This window comes from Oryza glaberrima, chromosome 6 (assembly GCF_000147395.1).
Source record: "Oryza glaberrima chromosome 6, OglaRS2, whole genome shotgun sequence".
NCBI classification, from domain to species: domain Eukaryota; kingdom Viridiplantae; phylum Streptophyta; class Magnoliopsida; order Poales; family Poaceae; genus Oryza; species Oryza glaberrima.
Window position 1 is genome coordinate 13,558,312 of NC_068331.1, and position 22,999 is coordinate 13,581,310.

The following is a 22,999-nucleotide window of genomic DNA, read 5'->3' on the forward strand; positions in this document are numbered from 1 at the left end:
GGAGTTTTATAGGGGAGAGGAGGGGAAAGAAAGAGAAGGGAAGGGGCGACGCGACGGCGGCGCGGCGGCGCGGGGCGCGAGGCGGCGACGGAACGCGCGGCGACAGGACGTCGACGGCGGCGGCGACAGCGGCGGCGCGCGGCTCGGGGCGGGACGCGACGGGCGGCGACACGACGGCAGCGCGGCGCGACGGCGACGGGGCGAGACGACGGGCGAGCGGCGATGGAACGGGCGGGCGGCTCGGGGCGCGAGGCAGCACGGCATGTGGCAGCGGCGCGGGGCGCGGGGCGGCGGGCGCGCGGCGCGAGGCGACGGGACGGCGCGGCAGGGGTGGCGTGCGGTGCGAGGCGGCGATGGGACGCACGCGCGGCGCGAGGCGGGACGCGACGGCGACGGCGCGGCAACGGCGATGGGATGGCGACGGCGATATGCGGTGATGGTGACGGCGCGCGGCGGCAGGCGACGATGGCGACGGCGTGCGGCGGCTCAAGGCGCGAGGCGGCGGCACGGAGCTCGAGGCCGACAGCGACGCGGCGGTGACGATGGCGATGGCGGCGCGGCGGGCGAGTAGCGCGCGGGCGAGCAGCGCGAGCGGCAGGGGAGGGGTTAGGGCTAGGGACGCGATCGAACACCTAGGGGGCAATGAATAGTGACTTTTCCTATTTATCCCGATTTTAGTGTATTTCCCATATAAATTTGATTCCACAATTCCTAATTTTTGCATATAGGAAGTTTAATCAATATTTGTGTTATTTTAACTAATGAATCCACCCTAGATTAATATTACTCATATTTTATTTTTATATAATTTATTTGAATTTTTAATTAGGGTTAATTCTTATTCCATCGTATTTAAATTTAATTGATCCAAATATGGTCGCGATAATATTTTATTTATTCCTATCCACACCTAATCTTTATTTTAATTTATATTTATTTTACCAATTTGTTTTTTTAAGGTTTATTCCTAATTAACTATTCTTTACTCACGATTAATAAACTTCGAGATCAAATCCAAATAAAATAGGCGAATAAGATCGGCATGATGCAATTAATTTAAAAAGTTTTTGAAAATCCGTATTTTTAGAGTTTAGATTTTTGTCGGTCGAATTTTCAGGGTGTTACAGCTTGGTTGAGCGCATCTTCCTTGAGGAGGGTGTCGAGGAGAGTGATTGCTGCAACCGCGTTCTGCTGGGGGGTGCAAAAGACCGCAATTCCGTCGACGTCTTGTTGCCCAATGAGCTCTCTCGCTCGGCGCCCAGATTCCAAGGCGCGTTGTCGTCGATCTTCAGCCTCCTTTGCAATCCGTTCGCGATCTTGTTGCTCACGCTGTAGTCGTTCTCGCTCCTGTCGCTGTCGCTCTTCCTCCAGTCGGCGACGTTCAGCTTCTTGCTGTGCGCGATCTTGGTCCGCTTCTCGGGCTTGGCGCTGTTCCTCCGTTTCGTTGTCAGCCATGAATACGCCGAAGAAGAGAGGCGTGTAGTTATCCTCATAGCTGTCGTCGAAGTTGTCGAGGTCGCCGTGGTCGTAGTGGTAGCCGAAATCGTCGTAGTCGAGGATCTCGGTTGGTCGAGAACTGACGCCGGGAGAGCTAAGGTAACCATCCAACTCTTCAGTCGAGACTGTTCCAAGAGGTTGGAGTATAACGCCAATCTCTCTGGATCTAGATTGGATCGGGGCCGAAGCTGGAGCTCGCCTAGATCTTCGAGTGGGAGATGTCTTGGCAGTGAAGACAGCGGCCAAGTCATCTGGAATTTTCATCGGGATTGAGGGGTAGGACCCGTCGTCTTGATCTGGTCGCGGAAGAGTAGATTGGATCTCGTCCGAGTGGTTTGAAGCCGACTCGGGAGAGATGATCTTGGAGTAGGCCTCGGCCGAGTTCGGAACACCGAATGGCACGGGGACCTGGTCTCTCCCCGACTGGTTTGAGTCCGAGTCAAGGAGAGAGATCTTGCCGAAGTGGTTGGTGATGAAGTTGAGGCTGCCGAACCGGAACGCCTGCCCGGGAGGGAAGGCGAAGTCGTCGATGCCAGAAACGAAACCCATCGCACTTAGTCGGCGAGAACTTGACGCTACCCCTACCTGGCGCGCCAACTGTCGAAACAAGATTTCGGCAATAATAAAAGGGGGTGGCTATCAAGCTAGAAAAGTGGATGGGTTTGGAGACAAGGAATTTTATACAGGTTCAGGTCTTCTTATTCAAGAAGTAATACCCTACTCCTGTCCGGGGATGATTCCGCCGAGTGTGTTATTGATTGTATGATTGGGAGAAAAAGAATCGTCCCGAGAGGAACCCGGACCCCTCCTTATATAGGGGAAGAGATCCGTAATACAAAGTACAGTCCATATCCTAACGGAATATGGGATTACAGATAAAATACAATCGTAACCGACTAGGATCCCGGGTACTTTCTTGACATACAAGTTTAGAATCCAACCCGAGTCCTCATAAAGATAATCTATATTTGGTACCGTATATCTAGCTGGAATATAACCGCCATGTAGATATGGGGTAACCATAATCTCCACAGGGCACCTCGGCAAGTTCATCGTGGCCACGAGCGCGCGCCGGCCACCCGACCTCCGCCCTCGTGCGTGCCACCGCGCTGCCTCCTCCGGCGACGGGCGGCGGAGGAAGCAGCTCCAGGGCGCGGCTGCTGCAGAGCTTCAGGGACACCGGCGTCACCATCCTGCAGGTGCGTACAACCGTACCTCGCGTGCAGCTGTTCGATCGTTTCTGCGTCTGAAATAATAACATGCTTGTCGTCCGAAATCCGAATCGATCACACACACATATAGGGCGACATCGGCGACCACGATCTCCTGGTGAAGGCGGTGAGGGCCGCCGACGTCGCGATATCGGTCGTCGGCTACCATGACGTCGGCGAACAGATGAAGATCATCGCCGCCATCAAGGAGGCCGGAAACATCAAGGTCAACGCCCTCATGTCGATCTGCTGCCCCTGCTTCCGTTGGCTCTGTATATATACACTGATCAAGCTGTAAATAATTGGGAAGTTGCAGAGGTTCATCCCGTCGGATTTCGGCAACGACGCCGACCACGCGCATATCGTCGAGCCGGCGAAGGCGACCTTCGACGTCGAGGCGCAGATCCGGCGAACAGTGGAGGCCGAGGGGATCCCCTACACGTTCGTCAGCTGCAACTTTTTCGCGGGGTACTATCTCCCCACGCTTGTGCAGCCTGGAGCCAGCGGCCTCCCAGCTGACAAGGTTGTCATTCTGGGAGACGGCAACACCAAAGGTAAAAAGAAAACGGAGTAACAAATCTTTAGTTAGTTCCTGTTCACTTTGATGCAAAAAAAAACTTACCAAATTTTAGTATTGTCTAAATTTTGGTAATTATGCCAAAATTTTGGTAACTTACCAAAATTTTGGCAGGATTTCTTATATAGTTACCAAAATTTGGCAGCAAACTAAATGTAGTCACTTTTTTTTTTAACTTTACCAAAACTTGGTAAGGTTGAAAATGGCATTAAAGTGAACAGACCCTTAATTTTTCGATAACATCACACTGAATGTGTGTAGATGCATGCAGCGCTGAGGTAAATTTACCATCCTTAAAGAGCCTAGAGATATTATATTTTATAATGTAAAATTTGGTGCTTATAATTAGTAAAATTTTTAATATAAAATATATTTACCTCAAAGTAATTTCTCAATAACATTTTTTTCTTTCTGGAGTATTTTCTTGTTCTTTTTTGTCGCAGAAGCCAAATAGTAAGGATTTTTTCATCATGGATTTCGAGAGAAAATAATTTTTAATGTAAAATGATGCATAGTTCTCATGCACGCTTGCGAAAAAAAAAAAAGACAATGGATTTTGTTTCCACAAGAGCAAAATCAAACATTTTAAAGGAAAAAAGCAAAATCAGACTAATCTTAACTTATCTTATCTTATATTATACTAGTGAAAGCAGTAAGCTTTCTTACACGAGGATGTGCCATGTCATCAAAAATATATTAGCCGTCGATGAAGAGTTCGGATAAACAATGGTCATCGGATCGAAAGAGTGCATGCATTAAAAAACCACAAATGGACTAAACATATGAAAATATCCAGAGGTTTCTGTATCTCCTCCTAATTAAGCATATGATTCAAAGAGAGAGAACAAAGGTGGCTTCTAGTGATTTCTCTTACAATCCATACCAAATTAACTTATATCAGAACCTTCTTAAAAGCTAATGTAAACTAATAGACCATACACAGAAGTCTTAAATAGAATCAAAAGGCACGCAAAGCGCACCTATATGGCTAGTTATATACTCCCTCCGTCCCAAAAAAAGCTCAATTCCTGAGTTTCAGTGTCCAATGTTTGACCGTCCGTCTTCTTTGAAAAAATAAGAAAAAATTTAAAAAGATAAGCCATGCATAAAGTATTATTTATGTTTTATCATCTATCAATAATAAAAATACTAATCATAAAAAAATTTCATATAAGATGGACGGTCAAACGTTAGACACGAAAACTCAAAAATTGAGTCTTTTTAGGATGGAGGGACTACTGATTAGCTACTTCAGAGCTGGTATTGATCATTGATCAACATTTCTGCATGGATATTCACAAACTTTTTTTTAAAAAAAAAAGATGCACTGAACTATGGCCGGCCTTCGTTCTTTGCGAAATGTTTCAGCAATATTTGTCGACGAGGAGGACATTGCAACGTTTACCATCAAAGGAGTGGATGATCCAAGGATGCTGAACAAGGTCCTGCATATAAGGCCACCAGAGAATGCCCTGTCAATGAACGATCTCGTTTCCCTGTGGGAGAAGAAGGTGGGGAGGACCTTTGAGAGAGTCTATCTTGTAAAATCAAAGGTGTTTTTGATTATTATTCTGTGATGAACAATTAGGCATTGTAGATTATTGGTTTTGTTATTTGGAATTTATTCACAAAGTGGTTTTGGAGATGATTGGATTTACAGGGGATCGTAGGATTTTATCATTTTGTGTGACCGGTCAGACCGGGCACTGGTAGCTGGTCAGACCGGCATGTAATGCGCGGTCAGACCGGCGCAGCCCGCGGTCTGACCGGCCGATACTGTGTCGGTTTCGGTTTCGGGTTGTTTATTTGGATATCCGAGTTTATTTCATGATTATAACTTCTAGATGGATACTATACGTATGTAATACTATTGTTTGCTGCTAATGAGTCAAGTTGGAGATAGCTTGGTCTCGGAATATGGTTTCTTTGTTTGTTCCATGTGTAAGTGACTCAATGTCTCGGGAGAGTATTTGCGGTGATGGACCGGGAGTCGGCTTGGGGATAAGACGACGTCCGTTGTGGTCAGAGACCATGCGGGATACTTAGGCTAGAGTTGATGCACGTGGTTGATGGAGATTCCATATGGCATACGATGGAGTTATTGTGTGCGTATGGGATACGGAGTTGAATTTGGAAGGAGTCCAAATTTGGTACGATTGGTTATGTAAAGTTTCTTTCTTGTACTAGTGGGTTTCCTAAGGTGTTTAGGACTCCTAGTATGAGTTTGGTTCGTGGCTTTAGGGTGCCTACCTCATGTATAAATAGAGGGGGAGCGTGAGGCTTCCCGGTATCGTTTTAGAGAGCAATAGAGTTGAGTTTTGAGTTATGGTTTCGAGTTTAGTCGAAATTTTTGTAAGGAGTGCTGTTGGTGCACTTTGTAAATACAAAGAGAAGTAATAAAGTCGTTATCTACTTTAAGAGTTATTCGATTTGTGGTTCACTGGGTTTCGGCGGTCTAACCGGCGACGGACCAGCGGTCAGACCGGCGGCATCGCGGCGGTCTGACCGGTGGGCACACGGCGGTCAGACCGGCGGCGACAGGAGTCGGCGGCAGGCGTTTTCGGCGATTCGACCGATCGATCTACATCGGTCAGACCGACATTCATCAGGCGGTCAGACCGACGCAACTACTTCGGTTAGACCGCAATCCATCGATTTTGAGGGTAACTTTTATTTCCGCTAAAAGTTTTCGGTTTTTGGGTATACCAACCATTCACCCCCCCCCCTCTGGTTGGCTTAGTTCTTGTAATTCGATCCTACAAGTGGTATCAGAGCCTTGTTTTCTTCTTTCGAATTTTATCGATCTAGAGTTTTTGCCATGGCTACTCCTGCTAGGTTTTCAACTAAGCCTCATGTTTTCGATGGAACGGATTTTTCTCATTGGTGTAGTAGGATGCAATCTTATATTATGGCTGAAGATTATGATATTTGGAGAAAAGTTTCTCATGCTTATGTGATTCCTGAAGCTATTAATACTGCTGCTGAAAAAACTGCTTTTGAACAAAATTGCAAAGCTCGCAACATTCTTTTGAGTGGTATTTCTCGTTCGGATTATGATCGTGTTGCTCATCTTCAAACTGCTCATGAGATTTGGGTTGCTTTGAGTAATTTTCATCAAGGAACAAATAACATTAAAGAGCTTCGTCGAGATCTTTTTAAAAAGGAGTACATTAAATTTGAGATGAAACCTGGAGAAGCTTTGGATGACTATCTTTTTAGGTTTAATAAAATTTTGAGTGATCTTAGATCTGTTGATTCTTCTTATGATGCTAATTATCCACAATCTGAGATTTCTCGGTTCTTTTTGAGTGGTCTCGACATGTCTATTTGGGAGATGAAAGTTACATCTATTCAGGAGTCTGTTAACATGTCTACTTTGACTTTGGATTCACTTTATACAAAATTGAAAACACATGAGATGAATGTTCTTTCTCGCAAAGTTGATTCTAAATCGAGTGCTTTGGTTTCTTCTTCTTCCTCTTTGGATGTTGATGCCTCTTCATCTAAGTCGTCTTTTCTTGCTATTTTTAATGCCACATCCGATGATCAACTCGAACAAATCGAGAAGGAGGATTTGGCTTTGGTTGCTAACAGAATTGCTCGAGCTATGAATAATGCCAGGAACAGGAAAAGAGGTGGTCCAAATCGTTGCTTTGAATGTGGTTCAATTGATCATCTTCGTTCGCATTGTCCTAAGCTTGGGAGAGGCAAAAGAGAAGACAAGGATGGTGAGAAGACCAACAACAACAAGCCCAACAACAACAAGTCGAAGGGTTCTTACCAAGGGAGGAAGATGGAGAATCTTAGGAAGGCTTTTCAACAAGTTTGTGCCCCCTTCGAGCCACTAAGTAATGTAGATGGTGAAAGTGGAGATGATGACAAGGGAAAGAACGTCTCCGATGTTTGCTTCATGGCGCATGGTGAATCTGACACAGAGTATGAAGACAATGAGGTGAGTGCTTTTGAGGAAGCTATTAATATTTTGAGTGCAAAAAATAAGAAGTGTGAGAAGATGTATAGAAAACAGGAATTTATCATTGAATCTCTTAAATCTGAAATTGATAGATTAAAATATCTTATTCCTAATGATGATGATTGTGAAAATTGTGAGGTTTTAATGAACGAGATTTCAAAAATTAGAGATGTTAATGCTGCACATGATTTGAAAAATAGATCTTCTCTTGCTTGTAGTTTTGCTTTGCACACACGCACTTTGGATGAGTTGTTTTTAACTAAAAAGTTGTTGCAAAAATATCAAATTGCCTTTCATGCTAGTTTGATGTTTAACATGATTTCTGCTAAAAAGTTAAAACAACCTCATGTTGCTCAACATGTAATTTGAATAAGATGAAACTAAAAGATGCTTTAGGTCGTGTTGAGTACATGGAAGATGTTGTGAAAAACAATGAAGTGCTTTCTTGCCCCAAATGTCGTAAAAACAAAGGTGTCATGGTAGATTATGAAAATTGTGCTAATTTGGAAAAAGAGGTTTCTTATTTGAAAAATTCTTTGCTAAGATTTTCTGATGGTAAAAAGAACCTCAACATGATTTTGGATCAATCAAAGGTTAGCACACATAACCGTGGTTTAGGTTTTGATCCTTATGCTCATAATTCTAGACATCCTCCTGTTGTGTTAGGTGTTGGTGCTAGAAGTGGTGAGATTTTGATTAAACATGATACTAATAAAACTGTGTTTAAATCTGCTGGTATCATGTCTACCATGAATGCATCTTCTTCAAAATCCAATGTTGTGCATGCAAAATCTCCTGTTTCTGCTTGTATTGCTAAATCTTCTTGCTCTAATAATGTGTCTAAACAACGTGAAAAATATACTTCAATGTGTCTAAACAACGTGAAAAATATACTTGTTCTTTTTGTGGCAAAGATGGACATATTGTTGATTTTTGTTTCAGATTAGCTCATAAACAGAAAAAGGAGAGAGAGATTGCTTTTGCAAAATCAAAGTGGCAAAAATCAGGTTTTCCCTCGAGGACACCGGTCAGACTGCAGTGGGTCCCGCGGTTAGACCGGCGACCGGTCAGACCGGCTGAACAGCTTCGGTCAGACCGACCACCGGTCAGACCGGCGGTGAAGCCTCGGTCAGAGCGGCCACTGTACCTCGGTCAGACCAGCCTCGGAGGAATTTTTCTGAAAATTCTAAAATTGATTTTGCACGTGGATATTTGTCTATTGGATCTTCTAGTCGTGTGCCTCAGTACTGGATTCTTAAATTTTTATTATCATCTAACCCTAGTACTGAGGCTTCGACTTCTGCTTGTGTGTAGGCTTTGGTGGCTAGGAAGGAGAACGTGTGGATTGTGGATTCCGGTTGTTCGCGGCACATGACCGGTGATAAAAATTGGTTCTCCTCCCTAAAGAAGGCATCTAAGACTGAATCGATTATCTTTGGTGATGCTGCTACAAGTGCCATTCTCGCTACAGGTTTGGTTAAGGTAAATGAAAATTTTGAATTGAAGAATGTAGCTTTGGTTGAGGACTTAAAGTACAATTTGCTTTCAGTTTCACAAATTGTTGATGAAAATTTTGAGGTTCACTTTAAGAAAACTGGAAGTAAAGTTTTTTATTCTTGTGGTGATTCTGTGCTGAATATTTCTCGCTATGGAAGAGTGTTTAAAGCTGATTTTGAAAATCCTGTTTCACCTGTGATAACATGTTTGGTTGCTAAGTTTGATAAAGATGTGATGTTTTGGCATCGTAGACTTGGACATGTTGGTTTTGATCATCTTACTAGGTTAAGTGGTTTGGATCTTGTTCGTGGTTTGCCTAAACTTAAGAAAGATCTTGATTTGGTTTGTATACCGTGTCGTCATGCTAAGATGGTTTCTACTTCACATGTTCCTATTGTTTCTGTGATGACGGATGCACCGGGACAGCTATTACATATGGACACTGTTGGTCCAGCTAGAGTGCAATCTGTTGGAGGAAAGTGGTATGTGTTGGATATTGTTGACGATTTTTCTCGATATTCTTGGGTTTTCTTTATGGCAACTAAGGACGAAGCTTTTCAACACTTTCGTGGTTTGTTTCTTCGATTGGATCTTGAATTTCTTGGTTCTTTAAAAAGAATTCGAAGCGATAATGGTGGTGAATTTAAAAATGCTTCATTTGAACAATTTTGCAACGAAAGAGGTCTTGAACATGAATTTTCTTCTCCTCGTGTTCCTCAACAAAACGGTGTTGTTGAAAGGAAAAATCGTGTTTTGGTTGAGATGGCTAGAACGATGTTGGATGAATATAAAACTCCTAGAAAATTTTGGGCTGAGGCTATTAACACTGCTATTTCAAATCGGGTTTTCTTGAGATCTAAACTTGGAAAAACTTCTTATGAACTTCGATTTGGTCATCAACCCAAAGTTTCACATTTGCGTGTTTTTGGTTGCAAGTGCTTTGTCTTGAAATCTGGAAATTTGGATAAGTTTGAGGCACGTTCTACCGATGGATTGTTTCTTGGTTACCCCGCACATACTCGTGACTATCGTGTACTTATTTTGGGGACTAACAAAATCGTGGAGACTTGTGAAGTTTCTTTTGATGAGGCTAGTCCTGGTACAAGACATGAAATTGCAGGTACACTATCACAAGTTCAGGAGGAGGATGGTCGTATTTTTGAAGACGAGAGCGACTACGACGACGACGACGAGGTCGGCTCGGCCGGTCAGACCGGGCGCCAGGCCGGTCAGACCGCCGGCACACCTCCGGTCAGACCGGCGCATGACGTGCGGTCAGACCCGCCAGGGTCGTCGGCTGAGGGTTCTGTTGATGCTGATCGAGATGGTCCTCCGGAGATTACAACTTCGACCAGTACTGATACAGAACATGGATCAACTTCAGAAGTTGCTGCTCCTTTGCACATTCAACGACGACATCCGCCGGAACAAATTATTGGTAATATAGGTGAGCAGACTACAAGGTCTAAGGTAACGACTCATGATGTTTGTGCAAATTCTGCATTTGTTGCTTCTTTTGAACCCAAAGATGTGTCACATGCATTAACTGATGAATCGTGGATTAACGCCATGCATGAAGAACTTGAAAATTTTGAGAGAAATAAAGTTTGGACTTTAGTTGAACCACCTTCTGGACATAACATTATTGGAACCAAGTGGGTTTTCAAAAATAAACAAAATGAGGATGGTTTGATTGTGAGAAATAAAGCTAGACTTGTTGCTCAAGGTTTTACTCAAGTTGAGAGTTTGGATTTTGATGAAACTTTTGCTCCTGTTGCTAGAATTGAGGCAATTAGACTTTTGTTGGCTTTTGCTGCTTCAAAAGGTTTTAATTTGTATCAAATGGATGTGAAAAGTGCTTTTCTAAATGGTTTTATACAGGAGGAAGTTTATGTCAAACAACCACCAGGTTTTGAAAATCCTGATTTTCCCAACCATGTTTTTAAATTGTCTAAAGCTTTGTATGGTTTGAAACAAGCTCCTAGGGCATGATATGATAGGCTTAAGAACTTTTTGCTTGCGAAAGGTTTTATAATGGGAAAGGTTGACAAAACGCTTTTTGTTCTTAAGCATGGTGATAATCAACTGTTCGTTCAGATTTATGTGGATGATATCATCTTTGGTTGTTCGACTCATGCTTTGGTTGTAGATTTTGCTAAGACTATGCGCAGGGAATTTGAGATGAGCATGATGGGTGAGTTATCGTACTTTTTGGGATTGCAAATTAAGCAAACACCTCAAGGTACTTTTGTGCATCAAACGAAGTATACGAAGGATCTTTTGAGACGGTTCAAGAAGGAGAATTGCAAGCAAATTTCTACACCTATTGGTTCTACAGCTGTGTTGGATCCTGATGAAGATGGTGAAGCTGTTGATCAAAAGGAGTATAGAATTATGATTGGATCTTTGTTGTATCTAATTGCTTCTAGGCCAGACATACAATTTGTTGTGTGTTTGTGTGCACGCTTTCAAGCTTCTCCTCGTGCTTCACATCGTCAAGCGGTCAACCGAATAATGAGGTATTTGAATCATACACTTGAGTTTGGAATTTGGTATTCTACTTCATCTTCTATATGTTTAAGTGGATATTCAGATGCTGATTTTGGAGGTTGTTGAATTGATAGGAAAAGTACTAGTGGAACATGTCATTTTCTTGGTACATCATTGATTGCATGGTCTTCTAGGAAACAATCTAGTGTTGCTCAATCAATTGCTGAATCTGAATATGTTGCTGCTGCTAGTTGTTGTTCACAGATTCTTTGGCTTTTATCTACTTTGAAAGATTATGGTTTTACTTTTGAGAAAGTACCTCTCTTTTGTGATAATACTAGTGCTATCAATATTGCTAAGAATCTTGTTCAACACTCACGCACAAAGCACATTGATATTCGCTTTCACTTTTTGAGGGATCATGTTGAGAAAGGAGATGTTGAATTGCAGTTTTTGGACACCAAGTTGCAAATTGCTGATATTTTCACTAAACCTTTGGATTCTAATCGCTTTGCTTTTCTTCGTGGTGAATTGGGCGTAATTCATCCTTTTGGCATGGTTTGAGGGGGAGTTTGTACCTCATGGTTTTATCAAGCAATAATATGACAATGAGAAAAAATTGAGAAAAGAGAGCTTTGTTAGCAGAACGTTGAAGGTTTATTTGTCTCTAGCATAGTGTCACACCTAGAAATTCACAAGTAATTTCTGAACTAATTTGTGCATTAAAACCCTCGTCCAGGAATCAGCTGAGGAACACAAACTGACAATTTAATATACAGATTCATCAAAATAACTAAAATGATTTATGGCTTGAGTCTTGTAATTAGTGTGGAGGTTATCAATAGCATCCAACCTTGTAGTCATCTGCACCATAGTTTGATTCTCTCCTCCCCGACTATGTGCACAAATCATCCAAAAATCATCACCATGTTTTAGATGGTAGTGATATATAGGATTCTCGAGACGATCCTTGAGATGATGCCGGAGATGACACAAAGCTTCGTAAATAACTCCTTCACGAGCATAGAAGAAACAATCGGCCTCACTAGTAAATGATAGTTGGAGAAGATCTTCCTTGTCAGAAATGAGAGTAACGGCTGTCTTGCAATGCAATTGGTCTCCAACATGAATAGATACTTTAGTCCTTTAGAAAAATGCCTTGCTTTCTTGTGTTGCTCCTCTCATTAATCTGACCAATCTTCTTGGGCACATCACCCCAGATTTCATCAAAGCGTGCCATCATATTTTCCAACCTCTCCTTGTAGGGATTCATCTAAAGCAAGTTGAAAGACGGGGAAGGGAGGATGAGAAAAGCTTTTGCAAGGAGCAATGGGATAAGGACGAAAACAAACTTTTGCAAATAGATTTTTGTTTTTGCAAAGACTCGTCCTTATGGGCTTAACCATTTGGCTTGACCTACAGTCGAGATGGCTCTGATACCAACTTGTCACGCCCAGAAATTCACAAGTAATTCCTAAACTAATTTGTGCATTAAAACCCTCGTCCAGGAATCAGCCGAGGAACACAAACTGACAATTTAATATACAGATTCATCAAAATAACTAAAATGATAAATACTTACATAAGAGGCACTTAGTCCTCACCATAAAGAAAACTGCAGCAGAAAATAAAATCTAGCGAAGCTTCAGCTCCACTCCCACAGACAGCTCAACTAGGATCTAAGCCAAAGGTCTTCTCCTTCTGGATCCTTTTTCTTCAACTGAGGTTTGATGATTATTGCAAGAATAAGCATATGACATACTCAACAAGCCACACAGCAAATATGCAAGTGCACAAGGATACCAAAGGATGGCATAATATAGGCTCATTTGCAAAAGCAGCATTTAGCAAAGATTTAAGAGAAGTAAAACAGTAGAGTAATTAATCATCAATTTTAATCAACACTGAACAACACCCCAATGCTGCACAGGTCCAACCAAACCTGAACAACCAACCCCGGTCGTACAGATCAAACCTCCAAACCAGGAATTATCCATTCCAAACCAGGAGTCAAATTAATTATCACATTGTTACCATTAATGAGTAGTGTGGGACTAATCACGAAAAACATTGTTAGACACGCCCATAACCGCGGGCACGGCTATTCGAATAGTTTTACTCTGGCCAGAGATGTACCACTGTACCCACAAGACACAATTCCACACTTGTTGCCATGCCCTAAAGTACCACCACAGCACTGCAAAGGAGGAAATCGTGACAATACCCTTCGCACAACACAACTCACCACAGTGCACCATTCCTGGATCATAATCACCCCCTCAAAAACCAGAGGCATGGACTCCCCAGCGACCCCCACGGACTTCTCGTTGCTTCTCAGTCTGGCACCCCGTAATGAACTATGCTATACAAAAGGTAAAGCCGTTGCCCACGCTGGCTTGTGGTTGGCATGGTTAATGTCTCACAACAGTAGCTCGTGAACCGGTCCTTAATTGTCATGAGCACGACCTTCAAAACCATGTGCTCACAACCCACCATTAATCATATTTTAATTATCAATTAATTATCATAACACGATTGACCATCGTGAGCTACCATTAAATATAACCATAAGTAATAATGTAGTATATATGATTCATCCCATTAATGAGCTAATGTTTCTAAGCATGGCTAAGCAATTTTATATATATATATATATATATATATATATATATATATATATATATATATATATATATATATATATATATAGCATTTAGCTGAACCAATCCAATGTATAAGGTCCAAGCTAATCAAATTATAACCCATAGGAAAATAAAGTCATCTTCAGCCATAATCAAATGGGAAGGCTCACTACCCGATGACATTCGAAAATAATGCATACGTTGAAATAAAACAATAGCTTTAAATGGGTTCAACATGCTCAAAGGGTTGTTTGGGATCTGTGTGACTTGCCTTGAAAACAAGCGTCTTCAATTCGTCTTCAAGAACTTCTCCAACGATCGAACGATCCTCCGAAACAACGGAAAACTAAACCTAGAACAAAAAATGAGAAAAAACACTAATAAAAACCAAATAAACAGTAAAATTAAAGTTCATAAATAGGTATAACCTGAATTTAGATGAATTATGAGACTTGAACGACCTCATTCCGAGTTCGTATGAATTAGATATGAATTTTAGAATATTTAATTCCAATTAAACCTATTAAAGAAAAGACTATTCCAAATTGATTAAACAATTTACAAATGACTTATAGCTGAGACAAAAGATTAAAACCGGAAATAGGTTATATCATATTTGATAGATGACATATATTAAAAAGGAATAATATGCCATTGAAAAGAAAGAACGGATTTATATCGATTTTGGACGGCTGAGATTAATCTCGACCGAGTTGACCAAGATCGGATAGCTTGGATTAACACATGGCAGCGGCACAACAGCGGTTGCGGTGGCACACCTACAGCAGCAGCGCGACGGCGACGTACAACGACTAAACAGCGACGCGGCGGCAACAAGGCAGCTAGCGCAGCGGCGACGCTAGGGCAGCAGCTAGCGACACAGCAACGGCTGCGCTAGGGTTAGAGCAACAGCGGCGGTGACACGACCGAGGGATTGAAACCTAACCCGAGGGGACACGGATAGAAGTCTCACCGAACCAAAGCGACCGGAGAGGGAGGGTCGATGATGACGATCCGGCGACACACACGGAAACGATGACGACGCTAGGGCCAAACAACAGATTAGATTAGATTAGATTAAATCCCTAGGGATAAACTACACCGGTAAACGACATGGGAGAGAGGAGAGCTCACCGAAGAAGACGACGGCGACGACCAAGATGATGACGGCGAGGGGTGACGGCTAGCGGCAGTGGCGACTAGGGCAGCGGCGGCTAGGGCAGCGGCGGCTAAACAGGAGGAGGAGGCTAGGTGCGGCTGAAAAAAAACAGGAAAAAGATGGGGAGGGGTCGGCTTAAATAGGGGAAGATTGAATAGGATTAGGTGGGCCAAGGGAGGCACGGCAAAGGGGGAGAGGGAGGGACTCGGAGGGGAGAGGGCAGGGGAGGCGTGCACGGCTGGGAGAGGCCGAGAGGGGGAGGGGAAAAAGATACGGGAGGAGGGGTTGCCTAGAAAGGAAAGGTGGGGGAAACAGATGCGGTGCCGTTTTGGGAAAGGAAAAGGAAACGGTACCGGAAAGAGAATAAGACTCGGCTCTTCATACAAAACGAAACCGTGGCGCAAAGAGGTCAGCGGATACAACGAACCGCAGACAGGGAGAGTGTACCGGGAATGATTCACAACCAAAGGAGGAAAAAGAAAGAATTATTAATTACTTTTCCAATTAAATTAATCACTGAATGATCTTTCATTTATTAAAAATACTTCCAATGCTCAAATAATTCTGGGAAAAATCCAGAAAATACTTGGACATTAGAAATATTTAATACAATTTTATCTATATCAACTTAATGTTCAAAATTTTCATAGATTTTATTCACACACTTGCTTTAATCATTAAATAATTTCTAAAAATTCCTTTTTCACAACGTTTTATAATTTAGCGATTTTCAGGGTGTGACACATAGCTTGTATGTATTCTAGTCTTTTCATGAGATTTAGAATTTGCTTTTAAGGGAGATGATGCATGACATCTAAATTCTACTAGAATTAAGAAAATATGCAATGTTGATGCTAGCATATGGTTTGATCTATAAATGCTATATATATATATATATATATATATATATGTTTTATTGACTTGTTATTCCTCAAATAGCTTTAATTGCTCATTGTGAAAAAGAGAATAAAAGTATGAAAAAAATGAATATCGAATCCTTGGAAACAGTCTTGACGACAAGGACGTATTCGATGTGAGCAAAATAATGGGTGCCGAATCCCTGGAAACAGTCTTGACGACAGGGACGTACTCGGAATAAAAGAGAAAAATATGAGCAAAAAGGCTCAAGAAAAAGAAAAAGTTAAAAAATTCTCTTGGTTATTTTGTGCTAAAGGTTATTTGAGAAAGAGTGATAAATGCAATAGGTATATGTGTTTAGTGTTTATTCTTCAACCTATGTGCTTGTTAAGATGTTGCATTATAAATCATATGAAATCATGAATTCTGATTGTTGATTCAAGCTTAATTGTAAAATCTTTGGTTCATGGTTATACTTTAATGCATGCTTGTTATGTTATAGATGGGTTCATCTTCTTTTTATTGCACCACATGACATGATATGCTATATGTATGCTAAGCTCTTGAACATTAATGAATATAATTCCTATGCTTGATGAAATCATTGTCAAAAGGGGGAGAAGTAATGTGAAAATTTTTGGATTTTTGGGAGAAGCAAGATAATTTTTTGGAGAGTTGTTGAGAAGAGCATGTTTTTGGTTCAATTGGGAATTTCTTTCTTTTAAAAAGGGGGAGAAGTTTTCTTTTGGATTTTTCGAGCACGATGTGTACGTTTGTACGAAGTGTGCTTTTTACCACTTTTGTTTTTATTTTTCAAACACCAAAACATTTTTATGGATTTGCCAATGTGTTCATCAAGGGGGAGATTGTAAAATCAAAGGTGTTTTTGATTATTATTCTGTGATGAACAATTGGGCATTGGAGATTATTGGTTTTGTTATTTAGAATTTATTCACAAAGTGGTTTTGGAGATGATTGGATTTACAGGTGATCGCAAGATTTTATCATTTTGTGTGACCGGTCAGACCGTGCTCTGGTAGCCGGTCAGACCGGCGTGTAATGCGTGCTCAGACCGGCGCAGCCCGCGGTCTGACCGGCCGACAGTGTGTCGGTTTTGGTTTCGGGTTGTTTATTTGGATATCCGAGTTTATTTCATGATTATGACTTCTAGATGGATACTATACGTATGTAATACTATTGTTTGCTGCTAATGAGTCAAGTTGGAGATAGCTTGGTCTCGGAATATGGTTTCTTTGTTTGTTCCATGTGTAGGTGACTCGATGTCTCGGGAGAGTATTTGTGGTGATGGACCGGGAGTCGGCTTGGGGATAAGACAACGTCCGTTGTGGTCAGATATCATGCGGGATACTTAGACTAGAGTTGATGCACGTGGTTGATGGAGATTCCATATGGCATACGATGGAGTTATTGTGTGCATATGGGATGCGGAGTTGAATTTGAAAGGAGTCCAAATTTGGTACGATTGGTTATGTAAAGTTTCTTTCTTGTACTAGTGGGTTTCCTAAGGTGTTTAGGACTCCTAGTATGAGTTTGGTTCGTGGCTTTAGGCTGCCTACCTCATGTATAAATAGAGGGGAAGCGTGAGGCTTCCCGGTATCGTTTTAGAGAGCAATAGAGTTGAGTTTTGAGTTAGGGTTTCGAGTTTAGTCGAAATTTTTGTAAGGAGTACTGTTGGTGCACTTTGCAAACATAGAGAGAAGTAATAAAGTCGTTATCTACTTTAAGAGTTCTTCGATTTGTGGTTCACTGGGTTTCGGCGCTCTAACCGGCGGCGCACCGGCGGTCAGACCGGCGGCATCGCGGCGGTCCGACCGGTGGGCACACGGCGGTCAGACCGGCGGCGACAGGAGTCGGCGGCAGGCGTTTTCGGCGATTCGACCGATCGATCTACGTCGGTCAGACCGACGTTCATCAAGCGGTCAGAACAACACAACTACTTCGGTCAGACCGCGATCCATCGATTTCGAGGGTACCTTTTATTTCCGCTAAAAGTTTTCGGTTTTTGGGTATACCAACCATTCACCCCCCTCTGGTTGGCTTAGTTCTTGTGATTCGATCCTACATATCTCACTGAAGAGGCAGTCCTCAAGCAAATCAGAAGTCAGTACTGCTGCTACTAGGCTCAGTAACTGAATGTTCCATTTTTGTTTCCAACAGTTTTTAGATTATAGAAGTATAAGTTTTTTTTGCATAAACTAGAATGCCCAAAGTTATTATTACTGTGGACACCACGATTTATATCCTGCTCGATAGACTCATGCACTTGATCACGACTCCATCACAACAATATACCAATATCACTCTGAAATTACTAATATGAGATTATAAAATATTCCAATTAGAATTAAACCTTCCCATTTACTACATATTTGTTTTGAATAATTGAAATAAGTTAACAATGTTGTTTATTTTTTTAAAGAAACACCATGGAAATGAATTCTATACTTGTCTGATTGTTGCTATATATCAAATCTTAATAGTGTCTATATAGTTGGAATATATATAAAAATCATTGTATTTGGTCTTGCAGAGTGTTCACCACTAAGCATCGATCTGGCCATACTTCATTCTGTATATATAAATGGAGATCACATCAACTTTGAGATCAAACCAACGGTCGGAGTAGAGGCCACTCAGATATACCCAGACATCAAATACACTACCGTTGATGAGTACCTAAACAGGCTTTTGTAAGGATCATTCATTGATTGCAATCAAGAGTTGCTTTTTTTTTCATCTGCATAAGTGGATTTCTACTGATTGAATGAAGTCTGTATAGTGAGCATTGGACCTTGGATCGGCAGAGAGCTTAAACATTGAATCTCTCCAGATTTTTTTTAAAAAAAAAACAAATTATCCCATTAACATGGGAACGAATTTTGGAGTGGCGAATAGGTTACAAGAGCAATTTCTTCCTGGATTAGCTCTGCACCAAATAGCTCGTAAGTAATACTCCGTTATGCAATAACAGGGCTAAGGGTGCGTTCTTATCCGCTGTTGGGGGGCAGGTACTTCATAGTTTATTTTGAGCACGCTTTCCATATACCGCTAAACAATGTGTTTCGTACAAAAATTTTTATATAAAACTTATTTTTTTAAAAGTTAAATATACCCACTTTCTGAAGTTTATAATAGTTAATACTCAATTAATCATGACCTGAAGATCTCTCGTTTCGTGTGCGACCGTTCAGCTCAACCTAAAACTTAATTAATAATGACCAAAATGCCCCCGAGTTTAGTGGGATATAAAACAGATAAACTTCTAAACACATATGCCACATAAATATAATTTTAGGCCCACTAAGGAGAATATAGGAACCACAACTTCCGTAAGCGCGTAGTGACAACTATTTGCGTACTAAAAGTGCAAAAAGTGACAAGTAAATGAAAAAGCGGATATAGTTCTTTATTATTTATTATCAGGTATTGTGGGTGAGAACATGATTCATTGGCCAAAGCGTGGAGGTGCCGGCGATGGCCTAGAGGCTTTTGAGGTGGTCCCTGGCAATTGTGGAGGGCTGGCAGGGGGTGCATGGTTGTTGTGGAGGTTAGGGAGGTGGCGCCTGGCGGTTATGGAGGCCGGGAGGTGCGGGCGATGGCATGGAAGCTAGGGAGGTGGCGCCCGACGGTCATTGATGAGATTGCGATCTGGTAGAAACACGGATTCACCCAATGAACCCGACATTTTGAGGAGAAGTTCGGGGATTCGAATCCGGAAGGCTGGAAAGTTTCAGATTTTGGGTGGATAAGTTGTTTGGTTTAGGTCTGAAAAACCCTAGTTGGAATCAAGAAGAAAAATGGGTGAGGTGAAGAAGATGAAGAGGCACGACTACTGTTGCTCAAATTGGGATTTGGGTGAGATTCGTTCCGTCTAGGTCGCTATTTATAGAGTAAGAAGGCGCTTCAATGGGCCAGCCCTAGAAGTTTTTTCGATAAAGTCTGAAATACCTCTTTGATGATTCAATTCCTCAGTTCAAGTGGAGGTTACTCGGTCATGATATATAGCTCGGCGGCATTCAGGCTTTGAGTACTCATCACGTTTTGTTCTTCTTTGACGGTTTTGATGATACAAAAAACTAGTACCAAGCTTAGTACCCGGGGCTACTGTAGGGTATACGGTACTTGGGTACCTCATAGTGAGCCATCGAGTTATTAGCATACGGTGGGCTGAGTACCTTAGGCCTATCCGGCTTTCTTGTATTATAAGCGTAAGAAGAAAAAAAAAGAATAGAAGATTTAACTCAATCTTAGAAAGATGCTATGCAGAGTTATATTACAAAAGAATCACAAGGTCCATCCAATAATCAAACACTTGATATTAACGTTGCCAATGAACCTAATTGTGTTGATAATAGCACTTGAGGGTGACATTCTGAAGAAGATTCAATATGAACATACATTCTGAAGAATATTCAATATGAACATATAATTGAATATTTTATCTCAAGAAACACTAAAAGAACGATGCTTTTCAAGTGAAGATTACGCATATGTATAATTTTTTTGACTATTTTATGTTGCTATGAAATATATTATGAAGTATTAAATTATTCATTTTATTTTAGCAATTAAGTTTAGCATTCTATCAAGATTTTGCACAGGCCCCTGAATTTCACGGGACGGTCCTGATAACGACCAAGATAGTTGAAACGATCCAAGAACTCCATAAAAGGCATGTTTCCCTGTTTCAGGTTGAGAAATTCCTTCTTATTGATTTCCATGAGGCCGGCGAGAATATGAGCAGACCTGAATACCTCCTGATGAACAGCCAAAGATTGAGCTTGGCCTCAATATCGCGAAGCAAATCATCTGCGACAAGTGGATCCGCAACTAGCAGAGGAGAAGTGTAGAGGATGGGTGCGTTGAACATTTGCTAATTTGGACTGTCCTTGATTTGCATTGTGAGCCATGGCAGAACCCATATTTTCACTGTTTGCTAGCATCCGTTCAAACAGCTGGTTTTGTGTGGCTAAAATGTGAGGTAGAGAGGGCTCTTCATCATGACGATCGCCTTCAGCAGCTCGTCGACTGCTGCTGGATTGCCCCGACGAATGAGTACCGGGGCGGATTGGATTGGAAGGAGTTGTCTCGATCGGAGCCCTGACTCCCGGTTGCAGCAGCCATGGATTGGGTGTAAGTCATCCTGCACTCAAAGTACAAAAGAGTACATGAGCTGGCCGCACAAAGATGTGCTAAATTTTATGATAGCTGAATAGAGCACTAGATTTACGTTTCAATAGTGCAATTTGCCCATTTTAAATAAATTAAGCTCAACTTTACATAACAATAAATTCTGGACAGCAAGCATTTTAATTCGAAATGTGAGAATAATCTTGATGGATCACATGGTTTCTCATTGATATATATGGTAGTCATACATAAAGATAGATGGTAGCCATTCTAGACTAAGTACAAGACATGGTGTTACAAAATTGGACTACCAGAGAGTTTATATCGAGATACTACTGTGTGCCCTTAAAAGAGAATTACAATTTTTCGAAGATCCCTAATACAAGGTCTAAGCACTTTCTGAAAATTTGGCTGGAGGATTAGGTACGACAGTAGGAGTTGCCATGGTTAAACAATAATGACGACCATTCCTCTCATAGATATAAGACAGCCCGTGTAACTCTGGATCACTAGCAAGTGCAGGATCAGCCATAGTACTACGGCTCTTATGATGATATCCTACCCTCATGCGTGTCCTACGATTTATTGGCTGATAGATACCCATAGGTTGTGGTAGAGTCTCAGTGAGTGGGTGAATGACAGTGGGACTATGACATTCCTGCTGCTGGAAACTACCACAAAATGGCATAAACAGACGAACTCATTATGCAATTTTAATGCAGCAGAATTTAGTTTTCTTCTGATTTGAGCATTGTAGTTACCGTCGGTAGGCGTCCCAGGGTATACTGGTGCTGCTGATGGCGGAGGACAGAGGAAGAGAGCACCGCCGCTACTTGCATCACAGCGTTGTCGTTTTCATCACAGCCGCTGTCATCGCCGTCGTCGTCGTCGCAGCTACCATCGCCGCTGTCGTCGTCGTTGCAGCCACCGTCAACGTCGTTGCGAATCTGCGTGCTGCCGGCACTCCCGCTCACGCCAGGGCGCTCCCGAGGACGGAGGCCGCTGGATTCATGCGCCGCCGTCGCTCCCGAGGACGGGAGGCGGCAGATCCGCGCGCCACCGTCCCTTCCCTGGCTGGGGGAGCGAGGCGGGGAAGGGCGACGAGGTGGCTGGGGGCGGAGATGGAGGTGGCGCGGTGGATGGAGGAGGTGGTGCCGGATCCGCTCGTCGCCGTCCACCGCGCGCCGTCGATGTCGACGAGGCCCTCCGTCGTCACGGTCGTCGTCAAAGTCGCCAAGGCCCCTCCCATGTCGCTGTCGTCGTCGTCGCCGCTGAGCCGCCGTTGCCGAGCCGCCGCCCTTGTCCCGCACCTACACCACCCCACCGGGATTAGAGAGGAGAAGCGGGGATGAGAAGAGGAGAAGAGGGGAGGGAGGAGCCGAGCTCCCGCCGTCCTTACTTGTCGCCGAGCCGCCGCCGGGATTGAAGGGGAGAAGAGGGGAGGGAGGAACCAAGCTCCCGCCGCCCTTCCTTGTCGCGGAGCCGCCGCCGCCGCTGCCACCGGGATTGGAGGGGAGAAGAGGCGAGGGAGGAGCCGAGCTCTCGCCGCCCCTACTCTCGTCACCGAGCCACCGCCGGATTGGACGGGAGAAGCGGGGTCCTGCCCCGATCGCAACGAGCAGCCGCCGCTCGGTCTCAGCCGGCGCCCCGATCTGAGGAGAGGAAGAGGGAGATTGGAGAGGGAGAGGATAAGGTTTCGTTGGTCACTGGTTGAGCTATTATATGGACAGGGAGCAATTCTATGCGAATTTACCAAAATGTCCCTGGTGTGCTGTAGTAGCTACAAAATTGTATGGACAAAATGAACATTTCACCTTAAATTTATGAGAACTTAAATTTAATTTTAGGCTGATTTCTGTGTTTCAAATGCAAAAATTAAACAACAAAATTTTAGAACACATCGAGATCTACAACTATTGTATTGGTCATTTTTACAAATAAGTT

At 42.7% G+C, this 22,999-nt stretch overlaps 1 pseudogene; it reads left to right on the forward strand.

The window, feature by feature from the left end:
- The first annotated feature begins 1,892 nt into the window (after positions 1–1,892).
- LOC127776921 (phenylcoumaran benzylic ether reductase Pyrc5-like) lies at positions 1,893–18,619 on the forward strand (annotated as a pseudogene).
- Positions 18,620–22,999: the final 4,380 nt, after the last annotated feature.